General features: G+C 40.8%; 1 protein-coding gene across 1 annotated transcript in view; it reads left to right on the forward strand.

The window, feature by feature from the left end:
* The window catches only part of LIN52 (lin-52 DREAM MuvB core complex component), a 48,857-nt gene that overhangs the window by 28,747 nt on the left and 2,431 nt on the right, over nucleotides 1-17,679 (forward strand). The window lies entirely within an intron of this gene.

Raw genomic sequence — 17,679 nt, forward strand, 5'->3', positions numbered from 1 at the left:
CCAGCTATGCTGAACTGAGGAATGTGGGCCCCAAACAATATTTTTTTTGTATTGGTAAATGTGATGTGAATGTTTAGTATTTTATGGTAGAATTTTTATGAGGGAAATCACATGGAAATGAAACAGCTACTAATAACTACAATAAGGATATCATATAGTGTACTTGTGTAAGAGTCGAATTCCATTCATATTGAAGAGTTGATAACAAGTAGTCCTTGACTTACGACTACAATTGAGCCCAAAATTTATGTTGCTAAGTGAAACATTTTTTAAGCAAGTTTTACCCCATTTTACAACCATTTTTGACAAAGTTGTTAAGTGAATCACTGTAGTTATTAAATTAGTAACAGGGTTGTTAAGTGAACCTGGTTTTCCCATTGACTTTGCTTGTCAGAAGTTCGCAAAAGGGGATCACATGATCCTGAGACACTGCAACTGCCATAAATATGAGTCAGTGGCCAAGTGTCTGAATTTTGATCACATGATCATGGGGATGCTGCAAAGGTTGTGTGAAAAATGGTCATATGTCACTTTTTTCAGTGCCATTGTAACTTTGAATGGTCACTAAATGAGCTCTTGTAAGTTAAGGAACTACCTGTAATATGCTAATATGTTAATATTACCTGCTGGTGATTTTATAGTACAAAGTTTGGATACATTTGGAGGTTCTTTCTTTCTGATTTTAAATAATATTTGTGTAGTTATTACCATCTTAACTCATACATTTTGAAACTTACTGGTATACCATGTCAGTTTTTGTATACCAGCACCTTTGGCTTTCTACGGAATCAACATAGGTGGTTTTCTCTTTTTGTCCTCAGCCCCTTGGGGCAGATATAAGCAGAATGAAGAGGAGAAAAATATAAAAGCTATAATTACAGAGCGTAAGTGGTCCAAGGTTCCAAACTGTTGCAAAGTTATATTGTTTTCTCAAACAAGAGAGTATCCAGGAAACAGCTGGGCTGACAATTATTGCTTTCTAATTCCAATACAAATTATAAATACGATACTCATTTGGGCCCATCACAATAAACATAAAAACAAGTAGCATTTTAGGGAAGAGAATGTATAAAAGAACTGGATTTATTGACTTTATAGATTTGGGTATTGGAAATAACTGTGTTCTGAACAGGATCAGCAGGGTTTGATAGTGCAAGATTTAGAACAAACATTGTAACGTTTAAAAAATGGTAACTACATCAGAATAACTACAGCTATTTAAAGGCTATCATAAGATTCCACTAAGAAAAAAGGCATCTTAAATATCTCCTCTTCAAGTACAAAAAAACTACTAAAACAAAAGAGAACGCTCACAGCACATTTATCAAAAGGTGTGGTGATCTCTGTTTTTTGCAGTTTAATGGGGGAAAAATCCTCTCTCCCAAGTTCTCTCCATTTACACACTCCAGTATCTCCAATCTGCATTCTTGGGTTGTAAGCTTCCATTAAAAAATAAATAATAATCACAGCCCCTTTCTCCCCCTTCACCACACTCATTTTCTATAATATGGTAATGATATCACCGTAGCAGTAATTACGGGTCATCTTCATTTCTTTCATCTCTGCTGGATCTGATGGCTTCATTCCTTTGACGGAGAAGATTTGGCTCTGGGTACTGTGATTATTTTGTTAAGCATTATTCGAATAGACAGGAGTGAGAGAAATTAATCAATCCAAATGCAATTAGCATCATGTTTAACCCAGTGATGGACGTCTCAAGGTGAAACAGCCAAGGGAGTTTCAGTCATTATTATTCAATCCAGTGGCTCTTATCTAAATTATAATCAAGAGGGTTTTTTATTGGCTTCAAGGAGAGATGTAACTCTTTCCCTACACCAAGTGTCATGGAGATCAAGAGTCAAGGAGGTCAAGCTAGTCTGTTTCTTGGAGGAGGAGGTACTCTCAGAATATCCATCTCAATATTCAAACCAGCTAAAACAAAAATAGCTATCTTCCTATGATCTTAATAAACTTGATCTTACTAGCAGTATGTATTTAATCTTCACCAGGACTGCATTAGTTAAAAATACCAGTCACCAGCTATCTTTATGCAATCCATTGCAGTCCATAGTTGACAGTTCTACTCTGCACTCAGTGCTTTGGCTTGCCATTTTGAATTTACTGTTATATTTTTGTGAAAAGGCATGAAGAGAAATAACTTTTAGAATACAATTATTTTTTAAAAAATTAAAATTCTGGTTTTTTTTTTCAAGTAGTAGAATCTGTACGATGGTAGCACAGAATGCCTACACTTTAGAAGTTACCTGATGGGATAATAAAATATGTGCAATCAAAAAACTAAGCTTAGAGAACCCCAATTGTATTGTAGGGCTAAGATTGGTAATTCTAAAAAATCAGACTGAAAAATAGTAGATACTATATTACAGATCAGGTTAGATTATTTTTTTTAAATATGCAGTCCCTACATACAGGTACAGTTAGAATATGTATCGCCTTCAAATACTTTCATAAAATATCATAGTCAATGTTAGCTATCTGTCCTCTTTAGAACGGACGTTGACGTACCTGAACGTCCCTTTTCGGGACGCTGCGACTCCAATCCATTATGCGGGTTTTTCTCTCATGTTGCTGGGGAACTGAGTGCAGATTTTTTTCAAATAATTGTCTGACCACGCCCACTCTGTCACTCCCATGCCAGTCTTTCTCACGAAGGCGCAGGAACTGATGGTCTAGAAGAAATATAATAACAAACAACCGTAATAAGGCGGGTCAGAAACCGGGAGCAGGAAGCCCAACAGGGCAGGTATGGATTGGAATCGCAGTGTCCCGAAAAGGGACGTTCAGGTACGTCAACGTCTGTTTTCCAGTACTCTGCTCCTTCAGTCCATTGTGCGGGATCTATCCAAGCTCACACATCCCGGGCGGGGGGGCAGACTGCTCCCTGAGTCCTGGTTGGTAGCCACTTGCTATAGAACTCTACGGCCAAATGATGCCTCAGCGGAGGCAAAAGAATCAATTTTATAATGGCGTATGAATGAAGAAGCTGATGCCCAAGTGGCAGCACGGCAGATTTCCAGAACTGAAGCTTGCGTTGCCCAAGCCGCCGTGGTCGCCGCACTGCGAGTCGAATGTGCATAAATCCTGCCCGGTAACGGTCTGGCTTTGATGTCATATGTTGTGGAGATACAGGCCTTAATCCAACGACCTACAGTAGCAGATGAGACTGCTGGAGGAAGGATTGAAGGATACAAGTAACGCCTCAGTTAACCAAAACGACTCCATTCGTCTGATATAACATCTAAGAGCCCTCCGCACATCCAACGTGTGCCAAGCTTTCTCACGAGGATGCCTTGGATCGGGACAAAAGTTCGGGAGGATGAGCTCCTGGGCCCGGTGAAACCATGAGTTCACCTTAGGTGTGAAAGAAGGGTCCAACCTCATCACCACTCTATCCGAGTAAAAGATGCAGAGGTCTTTACGAATAGATAAAGTGGTCAGCTCGGAAATCCTCTGTGCAGAAGTGATTGCAAGAAGAAAGGTAAGTTTGAACGTCAGGAATTTAAGAGGAACTGATCCCAACGGCTCTAAAGGAGCAGAGGTAAGGGCCTGAACCACCAGCGGGAGGTCCCAGGATGGATATTGATGGATTATCAAAGGAGATATGTTGCTGCTCCATGCAAAAAAGTTTGAATGCGCAGGTTCTGTGACAATGTGCGATGAGGTTCGCAATTAAGAACAGTGGCAAGAGCTGCTACTTGATGTCTCAAAGTGGCAGGAGCAAGGCCCCTGGACAGGCCATCTAGTAAGAAATTCAGCACATCTGGAATGTCAGCAGATGTAGGGTCTACATGGTGAGCCGCACACCAACTCACAAACGCCCTCCACGATGCCTGATAAATACTAGTCGTGGAGGGGCGCCTGGATGACTGAATAACTTCTATGACCTTGTCAGAGAGTCTGTCTTTCCTCAGCAGGACCTTCTCAAGTGCCAGACGGTCAACCGGAGCCACTGAGGCTCTGGATGGGAGATGACCCCCTGGCTGAGAGAGACCTGCTGTAGAGGAATTGTCCACAGTGGAGCCACTGACAGACTCACCAAGTCCATGTACCAAGGCCTGCACAGCCAAAGAGGTGCCACTAAAAGAATATCTGCTTGTTCCGATAACAACTTCCAAATTACCTGGGGAATCAGAGGCAGAGACGGGAAAGTGTGAAGTAGTCCGGGAGGCCACCGACATCTCAGGGCACAGAGTGGGCCTCCTCAGGGTGCCGTCCGCCAGACAATGTCGGCTGGCGACCCCCAGGGGGAGAGCCTTCTCTGTGACGGCGCCCACCCTCTGGAATAACCTTCCCCCAGAGTTACGTATAATAACAGACCTCCGGATTTTTCGTCGGGCCCTGAAAACCTATTTATTTCAACTAGCTGGGCTGGCTTGAGCTAATTTTAAATTGATTTTAAATTGGGTTGTTTTAATTTACGGCCAGAACATTTAATTATTTTAATACTGTTTTTTAAATTTTGTATGCTTTGTTTTTACTTAGGCTGTGCACCGCCCTGAGTCCTATTGGAGAAGGGCGGTATAGAAATTTAAACAAATAAATAAATAAATAAATAAATAAATTGCAGCCCTCCGCTCCTATGCACTGGTAACGTGTGTAGAACCTGGGCAGCTGTGCGTTTTGAGGGGTGGCGAATAGGCCCACCAGAGGTTGTCCAAACCTCTGAACAATTTCCCGGAAATTGTCCAGGTGAAGCCGCCACTCGGCTAGGTCTATCCTCTCTCGACTGAGCCAGTCGGCTTGCACATTTGACAGTCTGGAAATGTGATCCGCTCTTAGTGACGCTGTGTGGCGTTCCGCCCAGGCCAGAAGATGTTCTGCCTTGATCATCAGGGGTTTGGATCGAGTGCCCCCCTCCCAATTGGCATGGGCCTTGGTCGTCATGTTGCCCGTCCTGATCAACACATGCTGGCCCTCCAACATGGGATGGAAGTGCTGTAGTACGAGGCGAACAGCTCTCAGCTCCAGCCAGTTGATGCTGTTCGCTGCCTCCGATGCCGACCAACGACCTTGAACCACCTGATCTAAGAGGTGGGCTCCCCATCTCACGAGACTGGCGTCCGATGTAAGGACGAGACGATTGACCTCGAGAAACACGCACCCTTTCTGGAGAGCCGGAGATGTCCACCACGTGAGGGACAGACGCACTTGAGGCAATGGAATCAGTGATGGAGATGTGCTGCGACCCGACTTTTGAAATGGTAGCAGGAACCACTGCAGTGGTCTCGTGTGCCTGCGTGCCCAGGGAACTATGCCAATACAGGACACCATCTTCCCCAACAATTGAGACAGTTGGAGAAGAGGAACCTTCCGCTGGGACCTTATCTGGGTCACTAACGTTTTGATACTGTGGATCCGGTCTGGTGACAGAAAGACCTGACCTTTTGTTGTGTCGATTACAGTACCCAAGTGAAGAAGATGTGTAGTCGGGATGAGATGGCTCTTCTTGTAGTTGATGGTGAATCCGTGATTTTGAAACACATGGATCACCGCTTCCATGTCCCTTGTGGCTTGTTGTGGAGCTGATGAGGGGACAAGAATGTTGTCTAAATAGCATAGAAGCCGTATGGGGAGGGACCGTAGTGATGCGGCTACCACTGCCACCAGTTTGGTGAACATTCTGGGGGCAGAAGAAAGCCCGAATGGCATCATGGCATCATGCAGTACTGCAAATGATGGGTGTTGTACTCGAATCTCAGGTACTTGCGATGCGCCGGATGGATCGGGACATGAAGATAAGCCTCCCGAAGGTCCACTGACTGCAGGAGGTTGTTGTGTCTGATGCACGCCAGGATCGATCCGAGAGACTGCATCTTGAACCTGTGATACAAAATGAATTTTTTGAGCTGTTTCAGGTTCAAGATGCCTCTGTGTCCCCCCGAAGATTTGGCCACCAAGAACAGGGTGGAGTAAAAACCGGCCTTCTCGTGATCTTTGGGTACCGGTTCTATTGCTCTGATGGTCAGCAGGTGAGAAATCTCCGCTTCCATCAGCTGCCGGTGTTGTTGGAGATGAGAGACCTGGCAGCGAAGAAATCAACTGGGAGGGGTGTCGATGAATTCTAGACAAAGTCCGTGGCGCACTGTTTGTCAAATCCACTCCTCGGGTGTAGATAGAGCCCATTGGTGGTGAAATTGCTGGAGACGACCACCAATGGGATCGGAAGGGTGTGAGTCATTTGCCTCTTTTGGTGGAATGGTAACCGTCACCTCTGAATGGCCACTTGGATGTTGCTGGATTGCGTGTACAGTCTCGAAAAGTCTGTCTATCGGAACTCCGATCCACACCTTGGGTGAAAGAGCGCTGAACATAGGACCCACTGGGTCCAGAGAAGGCCCGAAAGGGCTGCCTCTGGTTGTAAGGCACATATCTGCATTCCAGTTTCCCAACCAGAAAAGCCTGCAGTTGGTAACAGTTGATGCCAAGGCGCGGGAGGCAAACTTTGCGGCATTTAAGGAGGCATCCGTCGAATACTCTGTAGCCACCACTAATTTATTGATGTCTTAGTGTATACGAGTCTCATTAGGAGGGAGACGTTCTTGTAGCTGACGGAGCCAGATTAAGGACGCTCTATTGAAGAATGATGTTGCTGTGGCCGCTTTGATCGCCCAAGCGGCCGCCTGATGCGCCTTTCTAAAGCCCAACTCAACTTTCTTGTCCTCGGACTTCAAACCGTCCATGACATCTGTTGCAACTGTGGAAGCCGATGAAAGGTTGGCTACTGGTGCATCCACAGAGAGCAAGGCTAAAATATCCTCCAACTCCAAGGCCGCACAATAAAGCCTCTTGTCCAACCCACTAGGGGCTGTTAAGGACCCGGGCTGGTCGAAAGCATTCTGAACAACATCAGCAAATAGTGGCGGACACAGGATAACGTCCTTCTCAGGTTTAGAAACCTGAAACAAGGCGTCATGTGGAGCCGTAGGCTGCTTGCTACTGTCAGCCAGAGTAGGTGTCATGCTGAATTGAGTGGTGACTTTTGCCTTGTGCAAGAGAGACTTAAAAACAGAAGGCCGAAACAGACCCGTGAACACAGGCTTCTCAGGAGGAAGGCCTTCGTCCTCGGAAAACTGTATGTCCTCTGGACATTCATCAGCATGGTCAGAGTCCTCTGAGGACACATACTCAGCCTGAGCCTGGATAGGCTGTTTGGCAAGCAGATTGGAGCGCGCTTGAGCCTGATGGCTGATAGGCTGAGGTTGTGCACTGCCAGCACCTTGTTGGAGACCAGCCGCTAAAATTTTTGCCAAGGCATCTGACAAAATTGACTGAAAATCCAACTGGCCTGATGGTTCCTCAGGGTGGAGCCCCGCCACTGTTAGAATAAATGTAGCTTCAGGAATACATCTGGTCCTCAGAGGTTAGTCAACCTGAGGTGCCAAAGAAACATTGGAAGAAATAGAGTCCTGTTGAACCCCGGGATCATGTTCAGGGTGATGCAGGGAGGCACTATCCGAGGCTGTAGAGAAGAAGGGCCAGGTTCCTCCGAACTGCCATAACGGGTTGATGGCTGCTTGGCCCATTTGGCCTTCTCAAACTGCTTCTCAAGCGTTTTATAGCGCCTCATCTCATCCTTGTTATGTAATGGCTGAGAAGCTTTGTCTTTCAGGCTGGTGGCTTCGGCCTTAGATCTCTTTGGCCCAGCCTGCTATTTGTGCTGAGTAGCTGGGGGACTGATTTCCTGCTCTAAATCTGACGATAGATCTGAGTCAGCCATGTCGCTAATAATATAATGAGCAGTATTGAGGGCTGTGTCAGTAACAGTCTGCAAACGAGACCGTAGTGCTGAAATTTAGGCCGATGGAACCACAGTAATGACAGCAGTAATGGGTGGTGACAGCAATCAATGTCCCGACTCTCAGACTCTAAATTACAGCCATTAAATGCCCCCAGAACTGTCTCAATCCAGGAATGTGGCAAGGCCCTGCTCAGAAACCCAAACTGCCGCCTCTGCACCTTAGTTCAGCCACCCCACACCTCCACGGTATCTCAGGTTGCTAGCGATGACAAAATGGCAATTCAAAATGGAGGCTGCCAACTGCAGATTTAACAAAATGGTGGCTGTGGCGGCAGAAACTGTCCAAAATGTGAGCCGATAATGTCAGAAGCGTTAAGACCACTTTAATTCAGCCGCCAAATGTCCACTGTACCTCAATTTGTAAACGTTGATAATTTTGCAATTCAAATTGATGATCCAAGATGGTGGCTGCCAACTTCAGATGCAACAAAATGGCGGCCACGGCGGGAGAGATGGCCCAAAATGCGACCCAACGTTGACAGGATGCAAATCAACAGGTGCGCTGCGAGGCTTCTCCTGGACATCGGAGTATGCCGCTATGCATCGGCATTGACTCCGGAGCTGCTAACGAGGTCGGAGCTGAGGCGGTCGTGATTATACCAGCTCACTGGTAACACAACAAAGCGCCAGCGGCTGAAATAATGCGGATCCGCCAAGCCGGGTCGGAATCCGGCTCGCTGCTTGAATGCTAGAAGGAGCGGAACAGCCTGGAGCCCCAGACACGTTACCGCCCCACTGCAGCATCTGAAATCCCTCGATGCAGCTCCTTATAACAGGCAAAGTAAAAATAAACTAAAATAAAGAACCTTTGTAAATAATTAGTAATTGATTTCTGACTGCAGAGCTGTAAGAAACAGAAGTTCCCTCAGTAACTGAGTGAGAAAGACTGGGGTGGGAGTGACAGAGTGGGCGTGGTCAGATAATTATTTGAAAAACATCTGCACTCAGTTCCCCAGCAACATGAGAGAAAAACCCGCACAATGGATTGGAGGAGCAGCGTACTGGAAAACTTCAAATACTTTCATAAAATACCATAGTCAATATTAGCTATCTGTCCTCTTTAGAACTTCGGTATCAGTAATGGGTTTCAAATCCTGGGACTATTGATTTGCTATTAGTAGCGCGCGGGTGGGTGCACACGCCAGGGGTGGGTTCTACTTTCCTTTACTACTAGTTTGCAATGGGACCGTGCGCGCTTTTGCGCATGCGCAGATCACCCATGATGATGTTATGGTGAGTGGGTGGAGCCTCCCACCGGTTTTACTACGAGTTCTATAGAACCAGATCAAACCAGAGGCAACCCACCACTGGCGCGCGCACTTACTTTGCGGGGATGCGGCACTTCTGCACATGCACAGAGCATTTTTTATGATGTCTGGGGAGGTGGGCAGAGCCTCCCGCCGCTGCTGCTACCGGGAGCAACCCACCACTGTTCAGTATGAATATTATCTTTTAAAATTTATTAGCTAGTTGTTTTCACTTCTCATTGAAATTTGGAATTGTTACCAGATTTCAGCGTAAAGATCTGAGGGACTATGATAGTAAAAAAAGCTATAGTCTTGCTATACTAATAAGAAAATTGTAAAAAAAAATACTAAATTTTTAAAGTAAAAAATAACAAGTCTTCTGTTTAAAAAAACATATTGAATAGAAGAAAAGCAACAATAAGTGGACTTGAACAAAACAAGAATATATGTTTTCTGGTTATAGTTTACTAGCAAGCTTTAGTTCTGAAAGAGAAATGTTTAGGTTTTTAGTATGACCAAGAGATACGATTTGACAGTATAATTCCTGGTTTGTTTGTTTTTTCATTCTAAATACAGGGAGAGGGAAGAGATAGTGCAAGTGAAAAAGCACTTTTTGTTAAGTTCTGTATATTTACTAATCTTAGCTAATGACTTTTTGCTGTATTACATTACAGTGATCCTAATTAATAAATTAGGAATGCAGTAATCCAAATGCCTGTGTAAATCGATAGGTTGGTTGATATACATGCATACATACGTATGTACACACATACACATTTAAGAAGTGGTTTAATTCTTTCTGCCTGAATTCCAATTATGTTTTTAAAGTGTTAAAGTGTTTTAAAGTGTTTTGAATAGTATCGCAACCTAGATGTTTTTAAAGGCATTTAAACCAAGGAAAATAATTTATTTAGCAAGCTAACATTGGAAGAATAGAAGAATGGTGTACTGTTTTCAACAGTGATTTGAGTGTAAAAAATGACAACAAATATAAGCAGAGTGTACAGGAAGGCTCCTTATTTTGGATGACTGACTGGGTAGCAACAAAATTATATTAAGGAAGAATAAATGTAAATATATGTGTGGGGAAGGAAGGTCAATCACTTCAGAGTGACAGTTGAGGTTTTTTGGAACTGTGGCTTTTGAATTAACAAGCAATTGCAGTAATATTTTCAGAAATATATGTATCCAGTATAGGATGAGTGGCATATGTATATTTATATGACTTTGGGAGCCTAGAAAACTACCTTGTACTGCATCATTGGTCCTTGTATTTAGTATTGTTTTGCATCTTCTCTTTCAGGCTCCTTTGGAGTTTAGCTAGAAGTACAAATAGTTGACTTGAGAATCTTATCTGCAAGTTACATTCACTATCAGTGTGCTTCAATCCTTCTCTAAAACAAAATATTACTTGCATATTGATCACCTTTATGCATTAAAATCTCTCCTATCTATAGTGACCCTTTAGGGTGACAGCTTTTTACATAAATGGAAGGCATTACTTTCATTACCTCACTAAATCCCATGACTACCACGTTCTAATGAAACATGGAGCCCATGGTTACCATATCTTTAAAAAAGGGGTTTTATGAAATATTGGGGGAGATAGTGACATTGGAAATCCAATCTTCTACCATGTTCTTTTTTTCACTAAATAGCTTACTAGAAGAAACATCCAACCACTACATTTTCTACTTTCGATAGAAGCCAAACCTTATGTCTTTGTCATTGACATAACATTTGATTAAAAATGTTACTTAACCTTTAAATTACTACAGATGTAAAGATAGCCCTGAGTTTCTAATGTAATCTCCTCCGTGTTGAAATAAGGAAAATCTTTGTGTAATGAAACCCATATGTCATAGTGAAAGGATGCAAAGTGCTGGCAGAGTGGGCTGCTCTCACAAGAGATTCTGCACCCAATCTTGTTAACCAGGGCTGCTTTTGGTAATCCCTCATCTTCTCACTTGCAAGAAATCAATCTGCACTACTGAATATCTTCCACCAACAGTCACAAAATTTACTGCGGGAGGCAGTTTGGGGACTGTGGTAGGAAGGGAGACCAAGACAACAAGGCTAAATACAGGATTGAGGGATTGAAGTTCCAAAGTGGAGATTATATTAAACTGTGCTCCTCCTTCCTTGCAACTGGTAAATTAAGCTTTCATTTTTGGCTTCTTCCTCTTTTGTCCAATACCTGGTTTGCACTCCATCTAGTCTCTGGCAGAAAATTTAATTCCTGGTTCAAGATTCTCTTGTTATTTATAGTAACCCAATAGCTGTTTTGTAGGTAGTCACAGGAAAAAGTGGATTTGTTCAGATATTCAGCTTTATTGTAACCTAGGCCGATTACATCCTAAATTGGTGCTTTCTGTGATCTTCAGTGCTCTCACTTCTCCATATAACTGAGGAGATTAATTTGTAACTGAGCTATTGCAGTTGTATTCATTGTTGATCTTCTATTGTAGTGATAGATGTACTGCATAGGATAGACTATAAATTTTGTCCTGACATGGCAATTCATGTTTATGCTGCTTAGATCCTATGGTTCCCTGTTAATACTGTGAAATCGGTACTAGATCCAATTGTCAGTGGGCAAGTCCCTGAGATTAAGCATATTTGAACAAGGTACCTATGGTTTCTTGTACAATTTTGTTAGCTATTCATTTAGAGATTCACCATTGTGCATTAAGTGGCTTCCCTCATTTCCATGGGTAGTGTGTGATGACAATTATTATTATAAGTTTCCCTGACGGCAATTGCGACTACGATGTGGGCAGCTGGTTCTGTATCCACTTGCTTTTTTTTCATTGAAATGACTATGGGATGTCTTAAATTAAAATTTCTAATAAGGTTTAAGGAGCATTGAACTGGAATAATATGAAACAAGAAAGCACGTCCACTAGGGACAATTTTTTGTCCCTCTTATATTCATAGACTGGGGAGTGGCAACTAAGGAATGACTGAGACACCGGGACAGAACATTTTGCAATCTATCAGTACAGATATTGTTGGTTACAAGAGGAAATTATAGATATCTTCTTGTCTGTAACAGTATATGTATTGATATTGTTCAACAAAATAGAGATAAGCACAGCTACAAAAGGAAGGTAGAAAGGAGGTAGGAAAATTCAGATTTTTTTCTACACAATTTAGATGGCTTTAATGAACGTGAAAGGGTTATTTGATATCTGTAAAGATCTTCTCTTGATTTTGTTTCATATGTTTTAAAATTTAAAGCTTAGTTGACTCCTTCGTGTGTATTGAGAAGAGGAATACAGAATAGCAGAAGGCTGTCTTGCTTCTAATGGGATTTTGTAGCAGCATGTGTGAGTTTGTTTCAGAAGTCAGAAATGAACAGATGTTGGTATAAATTACCTCTGTGTCTGATGTCTTGCAAATTAAAAGCGCGGTTGGCATCACTAAACAATTTCACCAGGTGGGGGGGAGGACGAGCGAGTGGTGATTATTGTAGCAGGTCGGGTAAGAATCTTTAAGCTGCAGCAGAGCAGGATAGCAAGGATAAAGGAATGAAGAATAAAATGAGAGGTCTGTGAATTAATCAGAAATGTTAACATCTCCGATGACAAGCGAACAGGAGGGCACGTGTTCTGGAGCAGCCCCCAACTCACAGTAATTTTAGTTGGATGCAGTGCTAGTCAATGCTTGCAGCTTGATTTATAAGGTGCAGCCCTCTTCAGGGGCGCATAGTTGTCACACATTCGTATATCTCCTATATGGGACTGGTGCTCTGAAAAACTTTCATTCCATCAGCAGATAATGCTTCAGGTTGACATTACTTGAGCAAGGCAGGGTTTTAATTCAAACTGATTTTTCCCCCCAGATTTCCTGAGACTGTGTTTAAACTTAGCTTGTTCTTCTTAGCTTGTTTAAAGAAAGAAAAAAATGATTATAAAACATGAGCATCTTCTACATTTTAAATACTTGAGTCAAGAACACCACGTAAACAAGAATATTTTGAAATGAATGGCAACTCAGTGATCCCAAAGCCAGTTTATATAACCAATTTCATGTAGTGAAATTTATATTAAACATGGTTTGAAGTTTCCTGATTCTGGGCACAAAGTGATTGTGTGCCTACATCCCATCTTTTCTTTCTTCCCCTGTCCATTTTGGTCTTGAGTTTTAATAAAGCAGTCTAAAGCTTTAGCAGCTTGGAATCAGAGTATGAAAAAAATATGGACAAATTTGAGCTAATTCATCTCATTTCAACAATAGTCCTGTCAATTGAACTTGAGTTATGGTTCTAGATCTGTCAGGTCCTAGGCAGTGGTGGTATTCAGCCCGTTCTATCTGGTTCAGGGGAACAGGTAGCAGTGGCAGCGGGAAGGCTCTGCCCACTCGTCCGGATATCATCACGTCACATTTTTGAATTATCTTCCAAAACTGACAAAGTGAATGCCACCCCTGGTCCTAGGCTTACACTTCTAACAAGGAAAAAATTTGTCACCACAGAATTTGGGATGGAATCAATCCTTATAAGTAAAAATTTTAAAAAGTGAGGTATGATAGTGGTTCGGGGAAGAAAGGAAGCGTTGGCAATATCTTTATTTCTTAAGAAATCCTCATAAACCCTACTGGGAAATAACAACAGGAAAAGCACATAGAGGGTGGCTAAATTCTTTTCAATCCCTTTACTAGGCAATAGTCAAGGGACATGTCTGTCTTTTTATCTGTGTGATAAAGTAGTGTATTATGTCTTTGTATTTCTGTTTTCCTCTTGTGTTAGGTTTGTGTGACTCTGTGCATTTGTGAGCATATGTGTACCATAATGCATAGAGTACATTGGATAAGCTTTTTTCTGGATTATGTGACAAGGAGGGAAGGCAATTTAGAATGGAGTAATCAGTAATATTCTGAGCTGCTGCCTGTCCCAAAGGGATACGTTGTGAGAATTTTTCTGGAATGTTTTTCTCTGCAACCCTCAGCAGATCTGGCCCAGTTTTAAACTAATTGTTTCAATTGCCAGTTTAGCAAATTTAGTCACATTCTGTTCATGTTTTGAAGAGTTATTCTAATGCCAGATAGTCATGATACTGGTTGAGTATGTGAGAAAGATATCAGTATAAATTTATAATGTTGAGAAATAATGTCCTAAATATTTATAAGACTTGGAATCACACCAGCATGCTTGACCAATTATCAAATAAGGTTCTACTGCTTATAAATATTTGGTTCTATATGAAAATAATCATGTCATGATTATGAGCTTTTCTTCATCTGGTTTCAATTCTTTGGAATGGACTCCCACCAACATTATGTACATTTGGAATGGGATGACTTATTTTTTAAAAACACTAAAAAAGTTACTTTTTTGTGGCCTCTTGTAAGTTGTTTAAAGAAATAAGTTTTAACTATTTGTTTGGATAGAGGTTAATCATAGACCTTCTAATTTTGAGACTTATAACTGTAATATTTTATTAAAATAATATTTATTTTTAATATTTATTAAAAAAGAGCCTTGGTACTACAGTGGTTTAAAGCACCCTGTTATTAACACAGCTGCCTGCAATTTACTGCTGGTTCGAATCTCTCCAAGGCTCAAGGTTGACTCAGCCTTCCATCCTTTCTAAGGTAGGTTAAATGAGGACCCAGTTTGTGGGGGCAATAAGCTGACTTTGTATAAATATACAAAAGTATGAAGGCTATTGCTTAACGCACTGTAAGCCGCCCTGAGTCTCCGGAGAAGGGCGGCATATAAATCAAATTAAAAAAAAAAAAAATCAATAGTTAGATATTGTATTCCTATAGATTATCTATAATCATATGATAAATAAAACTGTACAGTACTCATCTGCATGGAATTCAGAGGCACCAGATTTTCATTGTTATCTCAACTTTATGTTTTCTGTGATACGACTGATACAATCAGAATCTACTGCTGGTAATTCTGAACATTTTCTGATAGTTGGTTCCCACAAAATGAATATGAATCTCTTAAACTTTAAGTAGACTTAAATATGGATTCTTTTATAATTCTACAAAAATAATCAAAATCATATATGTCACAGATATCTAGAAGACAGAGCCTAATTCTTAATCCTCTAAGCAAAATTCTCCTAGCTCATCTGGATTTGAATTTTGAAACTGGATCAAAGCCATTTTTTTAGATTCCTATCCATATGTGTGTGAGAAAGAAGAGAAATATAGTGATGCTTAAATTTATGTATGAACATACTAAATTCCTGTCTCAAAGAGTATTTTTTACTAACTGAATTTGCTTTTTAAGTTCCAAATTTTTTCACTAGCCAAAATGTTTGCCTATCAAGACGCATTTATAGTAAACCAGACACATTTAATAATACTGTTGTCTTTGGCCATCAATCTGATTCTCCAAGATATTTATGTTCTTTAGATTTTAACAAGAATGCATACTCAAGATGATATAACACAGACTTGGATTGGACATAATGCAGCTGTGATCTAGGATTACATGCATGATCCTTGTACTCATCAGCTCTCTAAACCTCTCTTTAAATGAAATTCTTTCATTTTCCGAAAATGCCGTTGGGGCCTGTGTAGAGCCCAAAGCCATTTTTGAAAATAAAGATATGTTAACACTTGCAGCATGTCAGTTTCATATTAATTTATATATGTTGAAGGGAGTAGGGACAGGGAGCAAGGGAGAAATTCACAAGAACATTGATATCATGGGTTTATGTTCCCTACCCTTGCAATAAACCATATCTTGATATATGATTTGCAAAGAATAGGTAAATTCCCATTCATTTAAGCAAGGTGTGGCACATCTTTCTCTTCCCACATTCAGTTAGATTGCCAATACTTATATCTCAAGGACCTGAGCATGCAGGCAGGAGAATCCATAGTGGCTTAAAATGCAAGCACATACATACACCAGTGGTGACCCACAGATCTTTCTTTTGCCCATAGAGAGAGAAAAAAGTTAAGTGTTTTTAGAATATTAGCCTTTGGAAAGGAGGGAGTTTTGCCCAAGAAAAACCAGGAAGATATTATCCAGCCCCTCTCCTCTTATTTAAAAAGCCTTGGTCTTCATGCAGAAGGGAGGAAAAGAGATAGCTGGGAGATGTGAAAGAAAGCAGTTCACCAGGGAGGGGACCAAGAAGAAAGAATACTGAAAGAAATGTCATTGAAAATTTAAGGAACCTGGAACCTGGAAGCAGCTTCCTGAATTAGTTTCCAAAAGAATCAGAAATGAGCAAGAATAAAGGAGGGGAGAGAAAGTGCCATCCACTTCTGTGATGATTTAATTTGCTGCAGAATGCATATGTCCTGTATGACAAATCGAATTGTTTCCATTGTAAATCATGTAATTTGAATCATAATAAATGAATGCTACCATTCCATTCTTATGGACAAACTTTTATAGACCTTCAACCTGATTGCTATAACTATCTATGGTACGGTAGTAGATGCCTTGGAAGAGAGCCTCCAAGTAGGATAAAGGACAGCTTCACAAGCCACATGCAAAATAAAATCTCCAATCTAGAAACTACCTTGCAAGCCAACATATTGTTGCTTGTGTCCTACCAACTAGAAGTTACATATAAAACCAGTCCTAGATGTTTTTATTTGCCAATTAATAAGGTTCTTGAAATCACTTTAAAAAAGAAGCTTTGATGTCATTGAAGATAACATGAAAGATATATATAGCTACAGTAAGACCATAGTTTAAGATCATGTTCCCCAAATAATAATGAGCTACTCATGAAAAGTCCACAAGCAAAAGATGAATTCCATCATCGTGTACTTAACTATCCAAATTAAATAACTAAAACAACTATTTCATATTTTTTATCTGGGAACTCATGTAAGTAGCCATAAAAGCTAACCATCACCCTTAACAATGGCTAGTCAGACCCTCCATAAATTGAATTCCCCAGACTTTTGGTATAGTAGTAATCCTAAAATAAAATATATCCAATCACTATCTGAATGTGGAGACGGTATGGAAGAAAAAGAGCTGAAGTGTTTTCTCTCAAATCAAATAAGTATTTTTTAAATAGGCCAGCAATAAAATCTTGGAATTCACAAATCAGATTTTTTTTCCTACAGGCAAGTACTGTAGCTGGGTAAAATTCTGTAATGCTTTTAATGGAGATTGATGATACGGACAAGCATATATACTTTGCCTTGCTGGGAATGACAGTACAATGTGAGACTAAAGTAGAGCAAAGCTATAAACTCTACTTTAATACACCATACATAGATGTACTACTTTGAGAGAATTTGAAACTCCATTATATATAATATTTAGGGACTATCACTACTATGGGGGAATAGAAATGCTGTCTCATTTATGTTTAAGGTCATAAGTAATCTTGAAATAGAGGGAGATGGAGGGGGGTTGTGGGGTTATGCTTGCAGAAAGAGATGCCCTAAGAAGGAGCAAATGGCATTCTAGATTATACTGTCTGTAGATAAATATAGTAGAAAAATTGAAAGGGAGCTCTTGAGAATAACTATTATGAAAATAAAGTGAGTGGTTATCAGATAAAATGAGACAGTTTATGGACATTACAGCTGAGTTTTAATATTTTCAATGCTTGGCTGATATTTCTAGACTTTGGAAGAGCTAAAGTGTGATCTTTGTTTTCTTTTATATGAAATTAT

Source organism: Pituophis catenifer, unplaced genomic scaffold, assembly GCF_029215685.1.
Source record: "Pituophis catenifer annectens isolate HBS135680 unplaced genomic scaffold, rPitCat1.0.hap2 SCAF_1, whole genome shotgun sequence".
In the NCBI taxonomy this organism is placed as follows: domain Eukaryota; kingdom Metazoa; phylum Chordata; class Lepidosauria; order Squamata; family Colubridae; genus Pituophis; species Pituophis catenifer.